The sequence below is a fragment of the Muntiacus reevesi genome, chromosome 10, assembly GCF_963930625.1.
Source record: "Muntiacus reevesi chromosome 10, mMunRee1.1, whole genome shotgun sequence".
In the NCBI taxonomy this organism is placed as follows: domain Eukaryota; kingdom Metazoa; phylum Chordata; class Mammalia; order Artiodactyla; family Cervidae; genus Muntiacus; species Muntiacus reevesi.
The window spans coordinates 58,276,128-58,287,099 of NC_089258.1; the positions used below are offsets into that span (position 1 = coordinate 58,276,128).

Below are 10,972 nucleotides of genomic sequence, written 5' to 3' on the forward strand. Positions count from 1 at the left end.
AGCCTGGCGCTATGCGTTGAGGGGAGGCTGAGCGGGGGGTGAAGTGCCATGTTCATCACATCGCCTCCGTACTGATGCTGACCCTGGTCACCGGGCTGAAGCAGGGCTTGCCTGCTTTCTCTGCAGTGGGAGACTCGCTCCCTGCTTTCCCTACAATACCCTATGGAAGGAAGTCACTACCCAGTCCACCAGTAGGGCGGAGAGTTCTGCAACATAAATCATTTAGTTTTTCTTCGAGGGAGACCTGCTATCCTCTCCTAATTATGTCCTTATCATTTCTTTTGATCAATGTGGCTTCATGGATAAAACGTGATTTGTAGGACTTTGGATGCTATTAATACTACAAATAAAATGAGAACAGGGGAGTGATATGCTGGACTCTAAAGTGAAAATTATGACCAACCTAGACAGCATATTGAAAAGCAGAGACATGACTTTGCCAACAAAGGTCCGTCTAGTCAAAGGCTATGGTTTTTCCAGTGGTCATGTATGGAAGTGAGAGCTGGACTGTAAAGAAAGCTGAGTGCCGAAGAATTGATGCTTTTGAACTGTGGTGTTGGAGAAGATTCTTGAGAGTTCCTTGGACTGCAAGGAGATCCAATCAGTCCATCCTAAAGGAGATCAGTCCTGAATATTCATTGGAAGGGCTGATGCTGAAGGTGAAACTCCAATACTTTGGCCACCTGATGCAAAGAGCTGACTCATTTGAAAAGACCCTGATGCTGGGAAAGATTGAAGGCAGGAGGAGAAGGGGACGACAGAGGATGAGATGGTTGGATGGCATCACCGACTCAATGGACATGAGTCTGAGTAAACTCCGGGAGTTGGTAATGGACAGGGAGGCCTGGCGTGCTGCAGTCCATGGGGTCGCAAAGAGTCAGACACAACGGAGCGACTGAACTGAACTGGACTGAATGGGCTGCTCAGGTACCAGGGTTGATGACAGAAGGGAGGGTGGCCAGGGTAAAAACTGGAGGGAGACCAATTAGAAGACACTGCAGCAGTACAGGTTAGAGACCCTGGTGGCTCTGCCCCAAATTTGGTCATGGTGGGGGTGGGGAGGAGGGCGACATTCTGGATCCATTTCAGGACCCGCTGATGAACTGGAGGGTAGAGGCGGGAGGAGAGAAAAGGGGAGACATCCAAGAAGATCCTGGAGATTGTGTGCTGAGCCGAAAGTGGGCTTCAGGTTCTGCGAGAGCAAAGCCTGAGCTGAGGGAGGAACAGATTTTAGGAAGCACAATCGGGGGTTCAGCTTTGGACACGTTAGGACAGAAATGCCAATTGCTGTCCAAGTAATGATTTCCAGTCGGCAGTTAGACATGCAGGAGAGGCCCACCCCTGGAGACAGAAGCCTAACAGTGGTCGGAATGTGGAAGATGCTATTAATATATTTAAAAGCAGAAAACGAAATGAGATCACCCACAAAGAGGACGCCGACAGACAAGAAAGGAAAACCAAGGGCAGAGCCCTGCTCTCCTCCAAGATGGAGGAGACAAGAGAAGAGGAACCAGCCACTGGGGCAGGAGCAAGAAGCAGTGGTGTGACAATGACAACGGTAAGTAAATGGATCTTTCTAAAGATCTGAAGCCTAACATGAGAACTTGAAAACAACTCGTCTATACTGGCTGGTTCCCTGCTGATCCCTACACCATGGGTACCCTGGACACGCCCTTCACCCCCACAGCACAAGGAGAAGGCTCCAGATTGTCAAAGCACTGCAGCTGTTCTTCCCCACAGCATCTCCACGCCCAGCGGCCCCAGCAGCCTCTGCTGCCTCCCACGTTTCTCCCACAGCTGGATTCCCATCACCTCTCACCCTTCACAATTCACCCACGGCAGTTCTCAGGGAACACACCACAGCTGGAATCAACTTTTCGGGCCATGTTCATAACTGAGACCTCTTAAAATCCTGAATTCACTCTGCAAACTTGGCTAATACAAAGTCACTGTAATCATAATAAATTATTAAATGAAAGGTTTTTGATCGGAAAAAAAAAATCCACTTTCTAAGAGATACTATTATGTTGTTGTTGCTGGGTCACTTAAGTTGTTTCTGACTGTTTGCAATCCCATGGACTGTGGCCTGCCAGGCTCCTCTGTCCATGGGATTTTCCAGGCAAGAATACTGGAGCAGATTGCTGTTTCCTTCTCCAGAGGATCTTCCTGACTCAGGAAGAATGGAACTCGTTTCCCTGTGTCTCCAGCATTGGCAGGCAGATTCTTTACCACTGAGCCATCAGGGAAGCCTAAGAAATTACTGCTAACCTTACAGTGATTTAACTGAGAACTCAGGTTTCAAAGAAACTGTGGCTACTACTCTAGGTAAAACAAATAGCAAAGCTGGAAAACACACACACATACACACAAAAAATCTCAGAAAGACACCAATACCATTTCATCTAAAAAGTACAGTATTACCTAGCGCTCATTCTTATGAAAATTAAACTCCAAAAACCATTTTAGCCAAAGGCTACACTCTTGATATTTAGCAGGTGATCACACTCTTTGAACACATAGTAATCCAGGATTTCTTCTGTGAACTTTCCAAAGTGAAAACAAAGAATGTTTACCTAGTTCAGCCTTTAGGGAAAAGGGCCTCAGGTCGAAAGCTTAAGTATCTTTAGCACAGATTTCTGAAAATCCATAAATAAGAAAGATCATTCTTCTGGTAGAAGTCAGGTATTAATACATTCATGTTTCCTCATTAGCAAGACTTCCATGTAAAGTGTTTCAGTCAATTCCTGTGACCACACAGGTTTCACACAACAGAACACAGCCCCATGCTGAGAACATACTGAGCAAGTTTTAGATCAAGTATCCAGATCTAGTATTTAGATCTGAATCTTCTGAATGAAGATTCAGAAGTACTAGGTGGGACCCAGCACGATGCAATTCATACATTCTATTATATGTTGCATATTTATTATTCAAAGTCACAACTCTTAGGCACATCATTAGCCATTCCAGCCCTCTATCTAAGAGGGAAGCAGGATCACACTCTCCATCCCATATACTATAATAAAGTTACACAGAAATATTCAAGAATTTCGTGTTTTCCCTCATCATACTCCTATCTTCTATCTACCTCAGTGAGAACATCACTAGAACTCAACTTATTACTGAAATTTAGAGTTTCCTATTTAATTTGAATAGGGTCACATTTTGAAAGCATCTTCTAGAGATGTCTAAATAGTGAGGAAGATAACTATGTTTTCAAAGAGAACTGTCGTGAAGTTGTCAAAAGACAATAAGGAATGTAAATGACTCTAGCTTTTTAAAGATATTGTATATTAAATAAATGTTTAATGATCTCTAAAATCACTTAACAGGAGTCAATAAAGAGTACTGTCTGTCGTACAAAGCCTGCTTGTTACTCAGCTATAACCAATTCACAGCTTCCAGGTGACATTCACAACAGGAAAAAACCCTGCATTTTTCTAATAAATTATAATAGCCACAGACAGTAGTTTTAAAAGCTTTCATTCTCAACACTGAAAAATGAATGGGCAAGTCTTGTTTATTTCTGGGTGCATACTAAATCCTTTCAAGCCATCTTAATACTTTTCTTCAGTAAAAATGGGGGCGGGGGGTGGCACTATCAACCCAGAACTGGTATGCTTTGGCCTTTTTTTCTCGCCATTCATCAAACCACAAATCAAGTTCACAGCTAAGATTTCTACAACTTGCTTTGCATCTACGTCCTCTCTCTGCACCATTCCCTCCTGGATTCCCTCTTCCCGCAGACCTCACCCTAGCCTAATACCCACCCAATCCCAGACCCCTAGCTCACTGAGGTGCTATGAAGGACTACTCTGACCCGGATGGATCTCTCTTATCACGCTGGAGACCACTGTTCATTTGGCCTTCTCCCCTGCTGGACTGTAAGCTCCTTGAGGGCAGGACACTTGCTTTGTTCACCACTGTCTACTGGATCTGGCTCAGTGTTTGGCACAGAGGAGATCCACAGTTGTTCAGATTCATCAATGGACAGATGGATGAGGATCGGGGATGGAAAACAGAAGGCAGGACCGAAGCGAGGCTGCTGGGAGGGGGATAAGGAGGAACAACATGGAAAATTAACACATCCATCATTGTAAACCTAACAGAAAATCCAGGCACAACCACCTGGCCAGTAACAGTATTGCAGACAGGTGCCCTGAAGAAGGCTCTAATTTCCAGCAGCTCAAAAAGGGGTCACCATCTACCTCAAAATGCTTCCAAAGTGGCTACGGGTGACGCCAGATCAGTGAGCTTATTATGAAGTATTATGCTTGAACATTCTATGAAGATAAGAATTAAATAATTACTGATTTTCCTAAGTGGCCTGTAGAAGACATTTAATTATAGACTTATCTCCACATATATAATAAACCTTTCGAGGTAAGCCAGAATTTGGGCAATATAATTAAATCTCGGACTTAAAGATGATTTTTTAAACTTTAATGTTGCGAAATAGATTCCTCATTTAATTCAGTAGATTTTTCAAATAAAAAGTTGCTTTCAGACATGAGAAGAGGAAAAAACAGCAACTTACTGATGTTAGTTAAATGAATCATCTGCATCGCTCACTTCAAACACTCCTTACCAGCGCCTAGGGACAAACTAACACTTGCAAATTGAACAATTAGTTGAGACAAAAAGACAAACCTTGGCTTCATCAACTATATAATTTGGTCCGAAAGAAAGCTTACCTATTACAGTTTCCTAGTCATAAAGATTAAATAGACACCCAGCCTTTCAGCTTCCTGCTATTAAATCAGGTCCTTTAGGCCACAAATTAGGCCATGGAGATATTTAATGCAACAATAATGCACTAATTTGATTCCGTTTACTGATTCCAAGTAAAATCAGCCAAACTTGGGTGGGAAAACAGGGATAAGAGAGTTAAAAAAATCCATAACATCTCTTTCACTTCTGGCATTCAACAAATGACTACTTCAGAGATGACTTAGGAGCTAAGTCCAAACACATACACTAGAGCAAGTCATGGGACCCGGGCAAGGAAAACATATTACTTTCCGTATCATTTTTAGATCCCTTTTTTGGCACCTGTCCATAACATGGATTTAAATGGTCTATTAACATGGTGGGAACCCACTAGGAGTACGTGTGTGCGCGCGCGCTCAGTCAGTAAGTCATGTCCGACTCTTGGAGACCTCATGGACTGCAGCCAGCCAAATTCCTCTGTCCATGGGATCTCCCAGGAAAGAATACTGGAGTGGGTTGCCATTTCCTCCTCTGGGGTATCTCCCCCACCCAGGAATCAAACTGGCAGTCTCCTGCCTTGGCAGGCAGATCCTTTACCACTGAGCAACCAGAAGTACTTTTAGTGACTAATTAAGACACAAATGAATACATATACAGGAGGCCTGAAATATTTTATGAAGTCCTCTAATAATCTTACTTCCTTTCAGAATGCCTAAGAATTTGGCTCATTTAAGGCATTCATTTTTCAAGAAACAGGTACACAATCACACACTTTACCCAGACCAAACCTTACACTGAATGTGTTAAACACCATGTTTGACATAAATCTAAGTTATATCCGTTGCTATTTTTAAAAATTATGGAATGTTTTAAGCACTTTTCACCCATCTTAAAGCTTAAATAAACAGCAAAGAAAAGTTAGTAACTCAGCCGTGTCCGACTCTTTGTGACCCCATGGACTACAGCCCAGCCAGGCTCCTCTGTCCATGGGATTCTCCAGCAATAATACTGGAGTGGGTAGCCATTCCCTTTTCCAGGGGCTTTTCCTAGCCTAGGATCGAACCCAGGTCTCCTGCATTGCAGGCAGATTCTTCACTGTCTGAGCCACCAGGGCAGCCCTATAGAAAAGAAAGGGAGATGGTAATTCCACTTTTGGAACTAGAGATGTCCTGAAACACTGAAGGCAAAGCCCAACATCAGAATTAACCTATACAGCTGGAGAAACACCTATGTACTTGGATTTTATGAGTAACTGCAGTACTGGATATGTTGGAGAAGCACAACTAACAGTAAACTGAAAAAACAGCGCCATCATCCAGTTTAAACACGTGCAGCTATCTTCTTAAAACTATTGAAACCTAACTGAATGTATGAAGCCTTAAGAATCGGCTTTTGTGAAAAATACATAAATAACTGAAGTTCACTTGCATTCTAGATCTTTTCCAATTTTCGTAATCACTGTAAATATCTAAACTTTAAAAAAAAAAAAAACCCTCCTCTACTAGGCACCAGGGAGTTGCTTAACAAAAGCTATTTAATGAAACCACAGTTCAGACACATGCGGAAAGAAAGAAAACAAAAAACCCCCTCTAACTGCATAGAAAATATTTATGAGTTTACTTTCCTAATGCATACAATTGCGTCCTTGTCTTCAAAGTTCCGCAGTTCACATCCGTGGGAACAAAAATATCTTCAGAGACTAGAGAAAGTTAGCTTCCTGGAGGAAAGCAGTTAGTGGAAGAAAACGCACGAAAGAACCAGAATCTCTTCCTTAAAAAAAAAAAAAAAAAGAAAGAAAAAAAAAAAAGGCTTTAAAGTTTCACTTCCAAAAAAGCTAGAAACACCCTGAAAACACAGTTGCAAATGTTTAGTCCGGAGATTTCTCAACCGCACCTATTCTACCTACCTTCAACCAGCTACCACTCAAACCTCACGGCAGCACTCCCCCCACCCCGCCAGGGCACACAACATCCAAGGAAACCGGCGACTCCATTTCAAAAACCCCATCCCTCAGCAGCTGGGCTCTCCTCCCATCACACCTACGCCGTGGAATCTCTCGCAGATCGGAAGCAGCAGCCGCGGAGCGAGATCCGCTAGGTTCTCAGCAGTCAGGCGTGTTACCGGAGAGGAGAGCGCGCGTGAAGTTTCCGAGCTCCCGGGCGCCGGCGCGCAGGTTCTCGGCCCCGCGGGCGCCCGGAGCCCCGCGCCGCGGCCGCCGCTCGGATTTCCAGCAATGGCTCCGGGGGCCAGAGCCGGAGCGGCCCGGGGCGGCCACCCGCCCGCCCGATCCAAGCTCTTGAATCGGTGATTACCAGGCAGGTCACGTCGCGAATTACCCGCTCCCGCCTCTCCGCCTCCCCCGCGCCACCCGCTCGAACCCCCCGGGGCCTGCCCTGAACTTTCCCAACGAGCAGGCGCCTGGGCACCTACCACCCATCCGGGGGGTCTCTTTCTCTCCATTCCGTTCCCAGGCGCCGGCGGGGCATGATCCTGGGCTGGACACTCCGGGGCGGCAGTCCCCCCGACCCACCCCCGCCGAGCCGGGTGGAAGCCCTCCAACCCCGCAAGCAGCAAGGTGCCCGACCGATCGGCCGGTGATGGCACCGCGAGCGCCGTCGCGCCCCTCGCCCACAGTCCCCGGGCCCCTTCTGGCCTCCTACCAACTTACAGCAAAGTTGGCCCCAAGTGGCCGCCACAGAGTTCTCGGGGGCGCGCGCCTCGCCGCCTCAGCGCGCCCCCGGGCGGGGTCCTGGTCGGCCGGGCGCCTGGCTGGGGCCGCCACGCCGCATCGTGTCCCTGCGAGCTGCACGCCCGCGCTCTCGGTGCGCCCCTGCTCCGAGGCAGCGCCCGGCCGCCCGCCCGCGCGCGCCCGGCTCTCCCAGGCCGCCCGGCGCAGCCCCCGCGCGGCTCACGCACCCGGCGCGGGGGATATCCCTCCGCTCCCGGCCACGCCCGCTCGCGCCGGCGCTCGTTTCTCCCGCGCGGAAACTCTCGACCCTACTTTCCCCCGGGCGGCCGGACGTCCCCCAGCCTGCCGGGCCGCGGGGCCGCGAAGCCCGGCCAAGGGGTCAGGCAGCTCCCGGCCGCTACAGATACCGGCTCCTTGCCAGGAGATCAGTGAATGCCCAGGAAGATCTAGCGACACCGCGAGGAGAAAACAAATCGCTCTAGCGCCGAGGTTAGTTATGGCCAGCACAGATTTGTGCAAGGAATTAATATGGAATGTTCCCTGCTAGGAGAGGGGAAACATTAGCTTAGCTCCCAAAAAAAAAAGTCAGCTATGGGTTTAAAGAAAAAGCTTCCCACGCCTCCCCCCCCCCCTTTAGATTTCCGAGTACCTTGAGGGAATTCCTCAATCTGCATTTGAATGCCGTGGTTGCAGGTCTGCCCTTGCTCGGCGGAATCAAGTCTTACAAAAGGTCTGAAAAGGAATGCAGTTTGATGGGAAGCTACTTCCTTCTTCAATCTACACTGAAACCCCAGGAAAGTGAAAACGCTTCCTCCGCGACCTCTTTGTGCAGAGGTTAGACCGCGGAACCTCCCAGGCCCGGGTTACGAACCCCAAGGCCGGCCTCCACCGGCGCACGCCCCCGGATCCCCAGGGCTGCGGGGACAAAAGGCAGCTTGTGCCGCCTCGTGCTCTTTCCCACCCGGTGAGTACACCCCGCAAAAAGTGAACGCAGTATAACGTGAAACTCCAGGTTCTTTAGGGGGAAGGGGAAACCTCGGGGAACTCCCCCCACTCCCCGCCCCGCCACGAGCCCGAGCGCGCAGGCCGGGTATCCCGGGGCTGTGAGCCCATCCTCGGCGCGGGCAAAGCTCCAGGCGCCTGCTCAGCGCAGCCCGGAATGCTCCCGGGCGTAGGGAAACAGCCTGGGGAAGAGGGCGGACGTGACCTCGGAAAGTTTGTGGAGCTAGAATACGTTAACACTGTGAGGACAAAGAGAGATCATTTCCCCAGAACCGGTGGAGGGGGCTGCTGGAGGAACTACCAGGCCAATGGGGGCGAGGGAGTCTAGGGTTAAAGAGGGAACTGCCTTAGTTCAAAGTTAATGCAGCCTACTCTTACGCTATCTCAAAGACAGTGATTAGGGGAAAAAAGTGTCTACCAGGTCGTGGCTGGGAAGGAGAAATCACGCCTGCAGAATGAGTGTGCTGATTGGCGGCACCAAGAGTATGTAGTGTATTCCCGGCGTATTATTTAGAATACACACAAATTCACACATCCAACAAACATCATCATCCAAACACTTGGCTACGGCCATAACTGCACAAAGCGCTCCCGGGGTTACAGGTCAGTTTCATACATGAAACACCTAGGAAGTAGGTGATCTGATCTCCAAGCTCAATTCGTTGGTGCCCCGGGGCGAATTCTAACTCGAAACGAAACACAGCCACACGCGAACGCCAACAGTTGGTAGGGGCAGTATGTGGGGTTGGGGGATAGGTGGGGGTGAGTAAAAAGGCTAAAAAGACACCATCCCATAACATACAATCACAAGATTTTGAAATGGCGCAAAAGAATTCCTGGAGAAAAATTACCATTCATTAATAAATAATAACGCTTACTTGAACTACAACATCTGTTGGGGAATCCCGATTTGCCGGCCAGGTTCACTGAGAAACCTAATTGCCTGGAAGAAGTCGCACTTCGTAGCCACAGGAACAGCCAAGAGCCAGCGATGTAGATTTCAGAGTCCGATGCTGCCACGTTTTTAACTGATCCTTTAGCCCCAAAGGAACGAAAAGGAGGTGCCTTTGCTACCCTCTAATTACCTTCACATGAACGAGAGATGGAGTTCAAGCTCCACGTTTGTCCTCTGAATAGTCAGCCCTCCCTAACCCAGTACCCAGAGGTTCTGGGACATTAGGGGCATGGGGGTGGGTTCCCAAAAATTTAAAAAAAAAAAAAAAAAAACGCTTTCTGCCAGCACCGCTTCTGCATCCAGTTCACCCAAGCTGGTATTTGTAAATTAGACACAGAATGGGCCGGAGTGGGTGGTAAGTGAAGACGAGGGTGACGGCCAGGGACCTCACGCCCACGTCCAATATAAGCACCCGGCAGGTCCAAGTTCGCGGTCCGCGCGGAACCCCGCAGGGAGCGCGCGCTTCGCCGGGTGTCCGGACTAGAGGGCGCTGCGCCACTGCGGATCACGCGGACCAAGACGCCCTCCCCGGGCACCATTTCTATAATAAGTTACATTCGAAATAATGCACAAACATCGTAGCTTTTCAAGTTCTTTTGAACAGTGCTCTGCAAGTATTTCACGAATTCCAAAACCTGTGCATACTGATCTTTGATGCCCGAGTTAAGCACAGCCATTGGGGGAGGTGGGGGGTGGGAGGGTGCCGTGCCCGTTCCCCAAGCGGAAAGCCGGTAGGATGCACACGGTTCCCCGTACTAGTCAAGCACCCTCACATCATTTCATTTCTGTTTAAACTTAAAAAGACAGAAAGGCTTGCACGAAAGGAACTCACCCGTTCCAGCCGAGCCCTCGGGGCCCTGCTTTAAAGTGCCGACAGCTCCGTAATCCCCACGCGATCTGGATGTTTGTTAGAAGCCGTGTCTGAAGTACCAACTTTGCTTCTTCCCTGCGATTTTCACCATGTCCCCAGCGAGGGTGCGATCCGCCCGCGCCGCCCAGGTGGCCGCATCTCGGGAGGCTTACCGTCCTGGGGGGAAAAAACTTGAGCAGCGAAAAAGGAGGCGAGTGCGCGAGGGCCGGAGAGAAACCAAGTTTGTCGGGACTTGTCCGGGCAGCCGAGCCGCGGAGTTTGGGAGTTGCGGCCGGGAACTGCGGCGGATCGCTGCCTCTCTCCGCGCTCCTCCCTCCCTCCCTCCCTCCCGGAGGCCGCGGGGGAGGGGAGGTGACGTCAGCGCCCCGCCTCGCCCCCCGCCCCGCGGCGGGGACCGGGGTGCTCCGGCGGGGTCCGCCTCCCGGACAGTAGCAGCGGCGAGCGGACTGGCTGGGCCGGGCTCCCTGCCGCAGCGGTGTCTTGCGGTCCAGACGGCGGAGCGTCCGCCCTTCTCCACCGCGCCGCGTCTCCCCGGGCGCCGCCGAGCCCCGGCACCTGAGCGGCCCCGCGGCGCGCACCTCTCGGCGGGCTTCCTCGCCGGCCTCCTCCGCCCGCGTTTCCCAACGCCTCCAACTGCAGATGATGCTCTTCCCCTTCTGCCGCTGAGATTTCGTCGCGACGTGTCGCCTGCCCGGTTTTTGTTTTTGTTTTTTGCAGGGCGGAAGCCCGAACAGCCTCTCCAGAC

The 10,972-nt window shown here is 49.9% G+C and overlaps 1 protein-coding gene across 6 annotated transcripts in view; it reads right to left on the reverse strand.

Annotated features, from left to right (window-relative positions):
• Window positions 1-10,319, reverse strand: part of FAT1 (FAT atypical cadherin 1) — a 121,332-nt gene extending 111,013 nt beyond the window's left edge. For 5 of the 6 annotated variants that reach the window (XR_010664647.1, XM_065947608.1, XM_065947607.1 and 2 more), the window contains exon 1: window positions 10,189-10,319. The gene's annotated coding sequence lies outside the window, so the exon portion shown is untranslated. Of the gene's footprint in view, window positions 1-7,378; window positions 7,564-10,188 lie in introns of those variants that run through there. The other variant, XM_065947605.1, reaches the window with a different exon arrangement.
• Between the last annotated feature and the right edge of the window lie 653 nt (window positions 10,320-10,972).